The sequence below is a fragment of the Perca flavescens genome, chromosome 9 (genome assembly GCF_004354835.1).
Source record: "Perca flavescens isolate YP-PL-M2 chromosome 9, PFLA_1.0, whole genome shotgun sequence".
Taxonomy (NCBI): domain Eukaryota; kingdom Metazoa; phylum Chordata; class Actinopteri; order Perciformes; family Percidae; genus Perca; species Perca flavescens.
The window spans coordinates 16,313,672-16,328,776 of NC_041339.1; the positions used below are offsets into that span (position 1 = coordinate 16,313,672).

General features: G+C 42.0%; 1 long non-coding RNA gene across 2 annotated transcripts in view; it reads right to left on the minus strand.

Annotated features, from left to right (window-relative positions):
* Positions 1 to 2,813: 2,813 nt before the first annotated feature.
* LOC114561103 (uncharacterized) overlaps positions 2,814 to 15,105 on the minus strand; it is a 58,542-nt gene continuing 46,250 nt past the window's right edge. The window contains exons 2-4 of one of the 2 annotated variants that reach the window (XR_003693315.1): positions 8,607 to 8,728; positions 5,393 to 5,723; positions 2,814 to 2,957 (exon numbers count right to left, since the gene is read on the minus strand). This is a non-coding gene — a long non-coding RNA (uncharacterized LOC114561103). Of the gene's footprint in view, positions 2,958 to 5,388; positions 5,724 to 8,606; positions 8,729 to 15,105 lie in introns of those variants that run through there. The other variant, XR_003693314.1, reaches the window with a different exon arrangement.

Consider the following 15,105-nt stretch of genomic DNA (forward strand, 5'->3'; position numbering starts at 1 on the left):
TTCTCCATGATTGTACCAAACACAAAACGGGCATGAGAGCTGCATCATGCAGTCCAAAGCTGAAACACATGTTCTCCATTTCCACAAAGTCACTGCTGCTGACTGTGATTCATAGACCAACTCCTGGGCCACCAGATAACATCATCCATTACATAATTCTTAAAGACTTAAGAAGAAAATCTTAATTGTATTAGCATCATTTGCTTCAGATAATAGATTTGAATAATACATTTAAATTAGATCCAAATGGTTGAATAACATTCATTTATCTAAATAGATTTATTATATAATAAAATAAAAAGGATAAAAAAAAATGGTGCTAATAAACCACATACACTTGCTTTTGGTAGAGCTAAAATATAACAATAATAATAATACAAATTATTATTATCCTAATCATAATAAAACATTGTGATCATTAACTTATTATCATCATTACAGTTATTGTTATAGTTATAGTTGTTTTTTGGTGTATTAAAATATTCAGTATCCTATACCAAAGAGATGGCCAACACATTTTACAAATGTTTCCTTACAGAATGAGCAGCTGAGGTCCGTTGGTATTAATCTATTTTGTCAAATTATATTTTCTCAGAGTGCGTCAAGCCCAATCAAGCCTGGATTTGGAGGGATGTTTATAGTTGCGCTTGGCAGAGAAAGCAGGCTTGTTTCAACATTGCACAACCTCATGTTTCAAAGACCACTTCTATAAGTTTATTTCATTTTTAAATAAAAATGTCTCAGCTCCTGAGTCTGGCAAAACTTGCTATAAAGCCCCCCCCCGTCTATAGGCCAATATTCATCACAATGAAATATTCAAATTCACAGCCGTTTTAGACAGTGCCTCCTTTGATTTCCAGGACATTTTTATTAACAATTAATATGCCTTTAATGTTGTTACATTTTTGAGAAATAAATACAATTATCAAAGCAAAATACTTTGAACATAAATCGTACTCCTACACTAGCTCAGCTAAATATGATCAGGAAGCCCTGAAAAGCAAAATGAAGCAAGAGGTCAAAAGCAAAGCGTCTTATTTGGAAGAACCGAGGGCCTAAATTAAATGCGTCTCCCTCCGGGCAAATGTGAAGCCAGAATGACCTAAGCGACATAAATTTCGTCTGAATACATTTGTCTGGCCACACGGCTCCTTGCACACATGCCCTTGGTTAGGTTGTCTCCTTTTGTGAGACTTCCCACAGATTCCCCGCGTAACTCAATCTGTCGACAATCAATACGCTGCCCAGAGCCTATTGAATAAATACATTATTCAATTATTTGAAAAACTCTGCAGCATGCATCCCTTTTTCTCATCTCACCAGAGGAGGAAATCTAATGCAGAAATGGAGTCAGATTTGTTATGCTCTCAGTGGTGCTCCAAATGTTACAAAAGGAAATTCATTCAGAAGGAAAATTCACTTTTAGTAGACTTTTGGGCACTGTTTTGTACAAATTACAACCCTTCAGTACTGCCAGAGGAATATATTCCAGTGTGGTGCTAGCAGAGAAGCAGGTGTTTTTCCTTGGTTGTTGGGAGGGTCCCACCATGGGCTTGAGGACACCGTCATCCCTGGTCCCTGATTCTGCCGCCTTGCTTCACCTCTTCTCTCTTCTGGATGGCCTGCTGCTCTCCCCTCCCTCTCTCCCTCTCTCCCTCCCTCCCTCCATCCCTCCCTCCATTCCTCCCTCCTCCTCTTCTTGGGCCTTTGATCAAAGCTGGCCTCTCTGCCACAGCTGCCCATCAGGGGGCTCCTCACCCTCACCTACAACAACACTGCCTGCTGGGCGTCCCTCTCTGATGCACACACATGGGTGCAAACACAGGGGCAAATGCAGGAACCCACACATAGATTCACACACAGATCAATCCCCCCCCCACAAGTCCTAGAAACTTAATTTTTAAGGAAGCAGCAAGCAGGATGAGACCCGAGGTATGTTGTAAACTCAAGAAATGTGAATCATCTTTGCATATGTGTGAGTCAACTACAGAGGAGGAACAACAAGCCTTTGTGTGTGTGTGTGTGTTTCTATGTGTTTCTCAGTGTCACAAATTCACACAGGTTCATATGTGTTTTTGCCAAGTGAAAGAGACAGGGAATGTTATCCAGAGTACATACTATGCTTTCGACTGAGCAAACATATGCGCTGGGAGCTGCATTTTCCACATACAAACAGACACCAGAACAAACAAGCACCACAGCTTGCTTACATATGTACGACTGTACTTCGTTCCACCTGTAAGCTTTTATCTGAAGGCCTGGTGGCCAAGTTACTTCCTCTTCTGTACTTGACCTCAAAACTCCTCTCATTTGGCATGTGTACCCCCAATTATGGACATAAGAAACACTTGGGTCTGCCTTCCAGGGGAACTGAGAGCATTCCAGTACAGAGTTTTGATAAACCCTTATGTTTTAGTCCTCGTTGTCTTCCTTGATGGGAGCATTGTTGGTTTCTCTTTGAAAATCCTAAATCCATTGTTCTTCTCCTCCAGAACTGGAAGTAATCCCGTTAAAACATCTGGTGATGACTCAGGCTGCATATCAGATACACATCACATGTGATTCATTATCCTGAGGTTGGCCGGTCCCGGGCAAATTGGACTTTGTATATTTTCAGACCCATACATATACATGGGACCCGGCTGTGATGACACATCGGCCCGATGAAAGTGTTTCCAGTGTTTGTGTCCCAGTTCAAAGGGGTTGATGGGTACCTCCACTGGTGATGTGACACAGGAAGCACCTTGGGCCAATCCTCTCCACCCTCACCTGTGCCCCCAAGCCCCCGTCACCCCGCGCCCACCCTTCCCAACAACGCTGGGGTCAATTAACTAATTAAGTGCCAATTAAAGCATTAACTGCTTCCTGGAGGATGTGAGGTAGCACTGGGGTGGGACGTGGAGCAAGTGGCCATGGGGCTGAACCAGAGCGAGTTCAAAATTTTTTTTTTTTATTTCCTGAAAACACAGAGGACAAAGAAGAAGGTTGGCCAGTGTGGACAGAGTGGGTGACTTCAGTATATTTCACATGCCGTCACTGCCTGGTAACAGGTCTCAGAAAATAAAACACAGATCCTTTCCAACCATTAAATTATGCTTTGTTAACTATACAAATATATAATTAAGTGTTGTCTTTCCTGGTTTTAATGGCTGGATTACAGTAAAGTCATGTAATTTTTTTAACTTACCAGACTGTTGCCTTTACCCACTTAGTTATTATATACAAATCAATGATGATTATTTATCAAAAATCTCATTGTGTAAATATTTTTTTGTAAGCACCAAATTGTCAACCCTACAATATCGCCACAATATCGATATTGAGGTATTTGGTCAACAATATCGTGATATTACATTTTTTTTCCATAAGTTACAATATAATTCAATACACAATACGACTTCAGTGTTGTAATTGTTAAACTATTTCTATTCACCTGCCACAGGAGGATACAAATAAACACTGCTTGGATTTCATAAGCCTATCTACATGGTTTAATCCTGCAGGTGCTGTGTGGGTGGAGGTTACTGCTTTTAGACAGTGCCTACAAGATAAGACAAACATAGTGGAGTCTCTGAAAGTCAATTAGGTATACCTATCGTCCTGATACCAGTCCACCTGACACTTCATGCAGGTTAAAATACGATTGGACGATAAGAACTATTTCTAAATATTTGACCCAAGTCTGGCTATGTTATCCCTCACATAGACACAACTACTGTTAACACCTCTAGCTCTGGGCTGAATACAGTGTTCTCTCTGTGTGTGATTTTTTTCTCTCCCACGAACCCCCGCTGCTTGCCTGGACTGTGCTTAAACCTTCAACGGTCAGAGTTGAAGGGGGAACGGAGAGTCAACGAGGTAAAAAAGCATGAAGGGCGATATCCATACCTCTTCAGAGGGGTGAATGTACAGGACGAAGGGCGGATACATAAGTAGCAGTGCATGTCCATGTAAAGCTCATATGTCTCCCTTGTAGAGTTGGGGTCAATTTGCTCTCAGTTCACTCAGTTTAACATGTCCTTTAAAACGGCAATTCATTAAACGATAACATACACCTAATCCCGAATCACTTCCTTATAGGTTATTGCAGCAATTTTATGGTTATTTTCAAATTTTATTTTCAAGAAAATCTACTTGGTAGGTTCACTTAGAAGGGAATTAAACTTGGCTGCCTCGCAAAGTGGATACTGCCGCCTGTTACCTATACGTCCCTCAGAGCTGCCGCGATCCAACTTCACTACTATGCCTGCTCCCAGCGAGCCTGTGGAAGGGTTAGCCTTGGCCCTGCTCGCTCCCCACAGGACCAGTTATTGGACATTTTCCCTCCACATTTAGGACCAACAGGCTTTCTCCCTGGCTCCCCTTCACACTGTGTTTACCCAGGCAGGACGCCACCTTCCTTTTAGCTGGTTCACAGGGAGTTCTTGGGTTTAAACTGGCCGAGTGACGCCTGAGTCAAGAAATCACATCATCATGACACGGCAGAGAGGGTAGCGAGGAGCAACATTAGAACTGCTGCCGTAAAGAGAAGGGAAGCTAAATGCAGACCACTCTTAATAACTTTCTATTCAGTGGGCAAACAAGCAGCTTCACAGGAGATGGGTGGGAGGAATGAAGGGCAGGATGCAGCCAGTGAGAAGAGGACAGATGAAACGGATCAGAGCAAAAATATTGTCTGAGATTGTGATGACTTAATGATGTAATTCTTGCTGAGTGAGTAGGTTAAACTTTAAGATGTAATCTATCTCACCTTTAAGGCATTTTGGTAAGACAGGGGATAATTAATGTGAGGCAAAAGTTTTCATAAGCTCTGTGGCTTCCAAGGCATCCGTACAAATGTTATGTGAGACAAGAGGAGAGGGGAAAAAGACACCATGGGAGTGAAGACCGTGAGGAGGAGTGGCACCGAGGAGGAGGAAGACAAGGAGTTGGTTGGAATGTCCAAGAAAACAACATCCCAACACAAGTGACTGCAACTGTTAGGCATTATCATCTTTTTGCATGGCCAGAAATTCCTGCAATGCACATAAGCATGCACGGGCACAGATATACACACACAAATGGACAATCCAAGGAATGCTGACAGCAACTGCTACTTATGCGCCTTCAGTGTTGAGAGGGAATCTAAGGAATGGTACCGTGAGGAATTTCAGATATCTAAAGCAATCTTTCACTTTCCTCCTAGTTTAGGAATTTAAGCTCTTTCTGTTTTGTGAAAGCACCGAACATCTGAGACTCATTCATCAACTTACTCAGCTTTTGTGCCATCCTGAATCATTGCTCCGACTAAACTAAAAACAAGGACAAACGCTTGTGTTCTATATGCAGGAATACAGCAGGTCGCAGGTTAGCACTTAAACCAGCAGCCTTTTATGAAATATTACCTTCCTACCTCTAACTCCATTCTCTCTCTCTGTCCTTCTATCTCTCTCTCATCTCTCCTTCGCTGAATGTTTCTTCTGGCACTCAGCTCCCCTGTCTGTGTGCATCAACAAACACATGAGGAGGAACCAGCAACTGTATTAACAGATGGCCAGAGTCAATAAAACACACACAAATCAAGTGTTGGACACATCTGTTGTACGTAGAGTCTGACTAATCTTTCTGTGTGGTTCGCCGGGAGTGATGGAATCGCAGCAGCTCGGCCAGATTAGAGGGGACAGGGCAGATCACCCATGGGACTCCAGGCAGCTTTGTCTTGGATCGTAGAATGGAGATAAAGCCTGAAGGGGGGACATGTTTTAGTCAGATAGAGTCTGTAGCATGGATAAGAGCCAGAAATAAATGTCCTATCATGCATCCATTAGCTTACTGTTAAGAAACCTCTTTAAAAGGGTTTATTGAGCCATTATCTAAGTCATATTGCAATGCATTTTACAAAACAACAAAAAGTTACAGGCATTCTCGACCACACAATACAAAAAGGCGGGTGGGTGATATGGATACAATCTTCTATCACGCTATATGTCATTAATATTGTGATATCAACATACATTATAATCTGGAAACCATTCAAAGACAAGACTCACGGTTAAGTGTAGCAATGCTAAAACCACAATAAACTTGAAAATTTTAAAGTGGCAGAGCAATTAGGCTCAAACAGTTCTAACGGCTGTGTTAAGTTTGTTGAACTATTTGGGACAACCAACTCACTAACTGCGTGACAGAGTGAAGTATACTAGCTGCTGGTTGCAGCTAATAAAATATACATGAAAGACAGTGATTAAGAAAGAGAGAGTTGAACTCAAGGAATGGAGGAAGAACGGAAATGGACAGGAGAGAGAGATACTGTAGAGAAAAGCATGGAGAGACAACTATTACAAGTATAAAAACACTGAAACAATCCTGTTGAAAGTATTGACACAGGTGCTTCAAAGTCATTATGAGTCACCAATTAGTTATTGTTGTATGCATTGTATCTCTAAATTGTATTGATTTTTATGTAATTGATAATTCTTTGGGAAGGACTGAGGAGTTCATCAGTTACTGTGTCCTCTTAATGCAACGCACAACCGAGGCAGCAAATGTTGCTGACACGTCCACTCCAGCAGCCTCTTGCTTCACTGGAAAGTCAAACATCACCAGTGAGATTTAATTGGGTATAAGCCATTATGGAAAGGCCAGCAGTGCTGTGACTGGAGAGATGTGACAGTGCATGGAGGGGCCTTCTCTGCTGCTGCTGCTGCTGCTGCTGCTGCTGCTGCTGCCGGTGGTTAGAGGCAAGGTTAATGCTGTACAATGTTAATCCTCCATTTGTCTGAAAACACATCAAACTAAAATGTACAACAAAAACGGAATACCGTTGAGCCGGCTGCAAAATAATGAATGCTGGAGAGAAAAGAAAAAAGCACCAAACATCAAACAGATGTGATCAGATGAGGTCGATAAGCATTCGGGCTCGGTTAATTCCCAACAAATTATCTAATCCAGATGTTGCACTCTTAGTGTAAACACAGTGCCCTGCAGAATCATAAAACAAATAAGCATGAAAAAGGTTTAAAGTTTCAAACAGAGCCTAACCCCGGGCCGAGACCTTTCCACTGAGGAAAAAAAGAAAAAGAAAAGAAAAATCCACACCACACACTCCCCCTTTGCTGCCTTCTTGAAACAGGGAAATGTAAATATGGTAATATTTAGCACGTGTTTTAAAACAGATCAGTTTTCTCAAGCAGGGAGAAGCAGAGAGAAAGAGAGGAGGAGAGAGAGAGAAAGAGAGAGAGAGAGGCAGACGGGGAGGAAAAGAAATGAAAAAACCAGGCCACACACGATAGAAGGCCTCCCCAGATATGTGTGTGTGTTCCAGTCTGTGCGATGTGGACAGGCTGCGGCTTCCTCTGTTTGCACACAGTTCCACCAAGAGCTCTGGCCCGGTGCTGATGGCCTTGACACACTCCAAAACACCAAACTGGATCTGTCACACTGTGAGTCTAGAGAGTCAACAACAACTTAACAATAGAAAAACACCACTCCAACAGGTCATATCATCCATCTGTGCGCCGCAGCCATTTTTCATGGAGGGAAAATACGAGGTGGAAGATAAAGAAGGGGGGGGGAGAGAGAGAGAGAGAGAGAGAGAGAGAGAGAGAGAGAGAGAGAGAAAGGGAGAGAGAGCAGCAGAGGGAGGAGCAGAAATGGAAACATATGGATGTGTTTAAGGACCACCAGGGAAGGGAAACTTGTGCATTTTCGCATAAACCCTGATAAACTCCAAATATGTAATTACACGGGGTTTAGGGCTCGTCTGTTGCCGATTCATTCAGGAATTTCTGGTTACGTCTCTCTGAGAGTTCGGGTGTAACAGGGCTCTTTATCGTTCTCAAGTGGCGGATCTGCTCGGCTTTAGTGCGGCCAAGCCTTCCACACACACATACACACACACTCAGCCCTGGACCTGCTCAGTGTGAGAGTGCCATTGTCCCCCCACCTATTTAACAAGGCGGTGTGTGAAAGAAGAAAGCAGTCAAAAGAAATACCTCCAACTACATAAAAAAGGCAAAGGAGTGGCACCCTCGTAAAATACCTGCAGCACGTTTAAAGATTTCATCACGTCGCAATATTTATAGTTCTTCAATTCCTTGTCAGTGTTTGTAGCCAATTTGTTGAGCTCCAATAAATAGACTGGCCTATTTATCAGCAGACCACATGGCAGCCATTTATGGCGCCTAACAAGAGGCAGATGTGTTTTGTATATGTTTTCACATGCAGGTTTGACGCGCTGACAGGCCGAGACAGATAGCTGAGATGTACAACCTCTGTCCTGACGGCAGGATGGGCTGTAAACATCAGCTCTGATTAGACCGTGGAAAACACAAACATGGCTCTCTGGCCATCCCTGAGCCTTATTTGCCTTCCCATGACAAAGGTTTTTGATTCATACACTGGCTGAGTCACTTTGACTGCAAGACAGACGTGCACTGAGGAAGTGTGCACCTTTCCTGCTGCCTGTGAGGCCTGTGCATGCGTGTCTGTGTGCGTGTGATGTCTATCCCTGAGTGTAAACACAAACTGTGCCTTATGTGTGTACATTTTAAAGTGTCTATTTCTTTGTACATCCTTCTGTTGTGTGTGCGCGCGCGTGGTATGTGTGTCTGAGTGTTGCCAATTACCCCAGCTATAAATACAAGATCCCCATCCGTCACTGAGTTTCTGGGTGGCTGCAGCGGCGCCATAATTGGTTTCAGATGGTCACCCAGATCTTTCTCTCTCTGCTGCAGCGCCATCACACCGCCTGTGTGTGAGAGAAAGCCGCAGGGGAAAGCGAGGCAGAGAGAGGAAGAAAAAAAAAAAAAAAGATGAGTGACAGGAGTGAATAAATACAGAGCGAGCACAGGAATAAACAAGTAGACACTAAATGTTTCTTTTGTCCTGAAATTCTCCTCAGCCCGAGAGTGGGGAGCATGGGAGGGAAAGGAGAATTGAACTTGTTAACTCAATAAAAGCTCATGGTTTTGTGACCGGTGTTCTCATTTTTGATGTGATTCATTAAAATCAGATGAGGTTTGGGAGACAGGATATTTGTGTCAGATGTGATATAAACGTTGACATATTTGTTATCCATTATGAATGCATGTGGAAATACAAAATCACATATTTCCTGCTCCTGTCTGCTTGACAATAACACAATGGTAATACAACTGAATTATTATAAAATGTGTGTTGCTATCTCTTAAATTACTTTAATAGTAATACATTTTTACCACTATATTGCAATAATAACAATAGACAATAATTGTTAGTGATAATATATAGTTTCTTAATGAGGCTTTGTATTCAGTTATAATGGTTTTTGCTCAGGATGGCAATTTCACTTTTTTATCTGATGTGTTACTTAAGGATTTAGTTGAACTAGGTTTAAGTGCTGTTTCTCTATCTGGTCTGAGGACACTTGATCAATGGACATATTAACAATGAATTAGCAGACTGGGCCTATTGATTAACTAAGCAGAGGACACTGTGACTCAGTGACAGCTGGCGAGTAGCTCAGTCTGAAAAGGTTGGCTCAAAGAGGAATTACAAGCAACCAAACAGGAATTGTGTAGAATTCAAAGCCTTATTGGCAGAAATATATGCTAAGTTAGGGCCATGTTGTGGCTAATAAAAAAAGGAGTGTGACCTTCAGTTGGCAATAAAACAAGATTTACAAATTTAAATATATTTAATAAAAGCTAATTATTTGTTTACAACACCCTGTGACATCTTTCTTTATTTCATCTTTAATTATTCAAGGATCCATGAACAATATAAAAAGTGTCCACATTACTGTGTATTATTATTAGTTAAAATCTGCAACTAAAAGATATCCCCAAAGTATAAATATATATGTATATAAAATGTTTGTTTTTGTTTTTTTCCACCAAATACTGGAGCAGACTGGTTCCACCATTAACACTGTTCACTTTGTAGGCTACACCACTGCTATGGAAACCCACATCCAAATAAAAAATGTGAGAAAATTATCCTTCATTATGAACTTTCACGTCTACAAATGTTCACACGCAAATGTTCACACTATACTCCCACAATCCTCTTCTAACTGGGCAGCATCTGCGTTGGCCTAGGCTACCTGTTTTCATCATGGCCGTGGGAAAGCAGTCATGGGGAGATGCAGATCTTTTTTCTCTCTCTCTCTGGTTCGTGTTAATTTGGAGGCAGCTCCCCAATTATTACAGGCGTTTCGAGTCAGCCAAAAGCATGCGGACACACAGGAATCCTCCGCTATAAATCCATTAAATCCCTCTCATTAGAGCACGAGCCTCAGTGCTGCGAGGCTTGATACAGAACGGGGGGCGCGTGCCATTTCTCACACCGGGTGTCGCCCTGCCCTCGTGCGCTCCCTACGCGCCGCAGTCATTACTGGCTTGCTGTGGCTCTAATTGCCTCACTTTGTTGACAACAACAACAACACGACGTCAGCGCAACAACACACACGAGACGCTCATTTCAACGCCAGTGTAACAGAGGCTGTCGTAGACCGCGGCGGAGGAAACGTTTAGATAAAAGTAGCAAAACCACACAGTTAAACTACTCAGTTCAAGTTCTGCCGTGAAAATGTTACTTAAGTTTTAAAGTTTGTACGTAGTATCAACAAAATGCACCGAGTCAACAGTAAATACTGTCGAAAATCACACCCATGAGTGCAAAAAGCTATTACTTTTACATTATTATATAATTAGCTTATGAGAAAAAGCATTTTGCTGTTGTAGTTTGTCAAGGTGCTGATTTGTTATTGCTTTTTTTTTACAATGTTAGGTAGTTTAATCTATGGAAATGCATCATATCTAATAAAGTATCAATTTGTACAGCAGTATACTAAATTTAGCAGTCACATTAATGTAATGGAATAAAAAGCCAAGCATTAAATGGACTTTACTCATATAAATACCTCAAATATTTACTTAAATAGCCTACTGGACGCTACTTAAATGTACTTAGTTGCATTCTACCACAAGCCAATGAAAGTGAAGCAGTGTTTATTAAAAAGAGATTGTGTAAATATATATAACCTTCCCATAGGAATTGTCAAATATCCAACCATCCATTTCTGTACCGTTATATCCCAGCATGCATTGGGGGAGAGGCAGAGAACACCCTGGACAGGTCAGCAGTTTATCACAGGGCTAACTTGTACAGAACAAAAATGTATTTAATTTAAAATAAACATAGCAGTTATTATTGTGAATGTGATCAATACTGTACCTATCCAACTGTAGGGTAGAAGACGCAATCAGGGGACCTATAACTGAGGGTATTTCTTTACTTAAGGTCCAATGCAGTGGAAAGCTATTTTACAATATTATTCAATTTCCTATAATATAGTATGACACGCTGTTATTTTTTATTGTTCGACTGGAAAGCAAGTGAAAAAGGAAGCTAAAATAACAAGCCCCATATTTTTTCTGGGGCAAATTTATTGCAATCCAAAACATCCAACAGGATCGGTGCTCCATTTTAAATAGGAAAAGTAAGTTGTTTCTATAATACAGTGCAGCCCCAAATTTGATTTACACACGGGTCCATAAATCACTGTGACATTTTCAACGGTGTCAGCTGAATCCTGTTTTTCACGGTGTACTCTACACTGTCTGTCAACAAGCGATACGTCTGTGTCAGAGGGCATTAAGACATCGAAGCCATGCAAGTTGGTCTTAAGAATGAACATTTGGATTTTTGTATTTAACAACTGAAGGAGGGGGAGTACGCGTAAGGGAAAGTGTAGACAAGACAGTGGGAGTTAAAGTGGGGCGAGAGTGAGAGAAGAGAAACACTGTGCATGAGTGAGGAAGACAACCACTGGAAGATGGAGAGGTGGTGAGGAAAGTGAAAAGGAGAACGACAGGGAGTTGAAGAAGAGGACAGCAGGCTCTCATCAGGAGGAGAACTGAGAGGGGAGCGGAGGCCACAGCGTGGAGAGCGGGCCCTTGTGTAAATGGAGATGTACTAAACCTTTGCTAACCTGGATCGCCCAAGATCAAATATTTATATATGCTATTGTGTGACGGGAGCACTGGGCTGAGTAGAGCCTTAATTTGTTTTTCTCCAGGGTGAATTAATTCCCTCCACATCTTCAGCGGAGTGAACCCGTAATGATTACTGCCTAGTCTCCCTCTGGCCCCCTCCTGCAACAAGCACTTGAGAGATTTAAATGGTCAAAGTCCACCTTACAATTATACTTCCTCTGCTCCATACATTTCCATAGATTAAAAGGTGAAGCAGAAACGTTGATCCCTCACTGCCTTTACTCCTCTCATTTCGCTTTCCTGTCGCCCTCTCCCCCGATCACTAACCCTCATCTCATTCTCATCTTTGGTGTCGATCATGAAAACAATTCAAAACAAAATGCTCCCCAGTGAAACATTACAGATTTGGCCAGTGCAGACAGTCAATTGTTCACCCTTGATGTAGGCTACACTGTTGTGCCAAGTGGGTGTTATGGGTGTTATAGGGAAAAAAGTAGATCAATATTAACAATGTATTATACTGTATGTACAGCATATCTTTTCAATAACTGTATAGATAAAGAACAAGAGACATCTGTGTATGCTAACCATATGTAAAACACAGTCAAAGGACATGCGGTGTGAACATTTGGAGCCCAGCACAGATTGACACTGATTGTCATGCTATTACAGGCAAATAGCAACACTTGCTCGGCAGTCGACAGGGCGTAATCACGTGTGACTAACAGTGATGAGAGAGCGCTACAAAGGGAAGGCGAGATGGTGGAGGTACAGGCTCTTTGTCTCCCCTGCCATCTTACTCCATCTCTGAGTAGCCTGGAGGGGCGAACAGAACGGGAGATGATAAAAAGATGGAAGCCACTCAAAGTTCAAGGCAGAGATGCCCCTTTCATCTATTTCAAGACAATCATGTTGGGTTCTACATGTACATTACTGCAGACTACCAATCTTTGCTTCCTGCAGAAAGAGCGAAAGGCACAAAGGAGTGAAGAGGTGGTGGCAGTGGCACAACTAAGTCCTGCACAACACTTTTCACTTGTTACTGTGGTGATTCGGTCTGTGGAAAAACAAGTCAAATGGAAGTCAAAGGGCACATTGCTGTTGTGTCATTTCAACCTTGTCATGTTTATTTTTATACTGCAACAGTGAATACACGGATAGAAACATAATGCCACAGGGAGTTTTGTTTTTTTATCAACATGAGTAGACTCAATTTTAAATGAACAAATCTGCCAAGGCAAATTTTCTTACAGAAGATATCTGAAAAGATTACCACTAACACATTTCATTTGTTTCCCTCACAATTAATACTTGCAGCTAAAGCATTCATACACTCTTGTATGGTTAGGTCTAGGCACACATTTGTTAAGGTTAAGGAATGATTATGGTCCTGGTAATACTGAGTCAAAAGTGACTTACTGTAAGCATGGGACAGGATGTGTTTACTTTATTCAAATTTAACAGAAGCCATGATGTCATCCTAACCTTAACCCAGAGTGCTTTTGTTGCGTAAACCACACGGAAGACTCGGCGGGCGAGTCATCTGAATTTGGTTGAACTATCATTTCACATATAAACTTGATTTGTAGTGTGTCTTTAGAAGTTGGGCATGGTGGTTTGCAGGCTTCAGGGCCTACAGGGGCAGATTTCACACTGTCTTGTGTTTTTTTTTGTGTACAAAATACCTTGTGTACGTATCACAAGTCTCAAGTCCAGCACTGTACTCTTGCACCATCATACCTCACAAGTAGAGAGAAAGGAAGCAGTGATGAATCAGCAATATGGATTAGTCAGACTGACCACCAGTCAGTCAGACATCAGGACAGCCAGGAAGCCACAGCCTATGGAGTCATTGTCTTGCCTCTCAGCATTTCCTATACATTTCCTCAGCAGTGGTGGGCCACTGCAGCAAGAAAATTACCAGCGCTAAGACAATTAACCTTAACTGTAATTAACCCCAGCCAGCGCTGATTGTTACTGGAGAAGCATTGTTTGTCTTGAGGTACTCATTCTGATGAAGGCCTTCAAGAGGCTATTTTAAACCCAAAAAAGACATTTTATTTTTGTTCCGAGTAAGATTTCTTTTGATCTTTCAGTCAGCCACGCCTGGCTCATCAGATAATCAGTCACAAGGTAAGCAAGGAGTCAGCCGGTGCAGCAGGCAGCCAGTCAAGACAGGTCGCAGGGTAAAGTACAAAACTGTTCCTGCCACGCAGTTTGATAACGTATGCATTACACCCTTACAGTGGAGCAGCAGCCCGCCGTTTAATGAACGTAACCGGAGCTCCCTGTTAAACAAACCTGTGAAGAAAACCTCCACATCACCCTTTTTCATCTATCATTAAAAATCGCTTGGACCCACAGAACGAGCCAGACTCAATGGCCGCCTTCCATTTCTTTAATCTTTCAATTATAGTTACTGTTGCTTTTCTGCATATTTTCCTAAGGAAACATTAGAGGTTGCTGCTGACGGGTTTTTCCCTGTGTAAGGATGTGAATGAATGACCTAACTGATTCATCGTGACACCGATGCGGAAGGGGAAGAGTGTCTGATAAAGAGATTTCAGTATAAATGTCCATTTTTTTCACTTGATGTCCGTCGCCTCGTCCTTAACCCTTCCCTTTTCTACCTCCAATGGCCCCTTCAAGCTCAACCTGTTTCCCAGAAGAGGTCATTGCAGTGTGTCGGGGGCTTTTTTTTTTTTTTTTTTTTTTTTAAGTGACAAGCGTATTTTCGCTAGCTTTTCCTGACTACACACGCTGCCTTTAAACTACAGTGAAATATTTGAATTGCAGCTTCAGTATTACAGCCAAAATTGGGTTGCCACTCCAATCAAGTTGGAAATCCAAAACACATCTACAAGAGCATGTTCACCTTCCTAGCACCCTGACAGTTCACAGTTGACTTTATACTAGTTACCAGGAAAAAGGGGAGGGATGCAGGAATATAGGAGGTATACTGTATACGGTATATAAGGAAAGAGGAGTGACCATCTGGCTATGTGGCCTGTAATGGGAAAAAAGTATGACTCCCTATTCCCCCCCACTGTGTTCTTTGCCACAGCTGCCCATCAAAAACTAATATCCTCAAATTTGACGCTAGTGTTGTCCTTTGAAATTAGAAAGAATCTGTGTCTAATGCAATAAG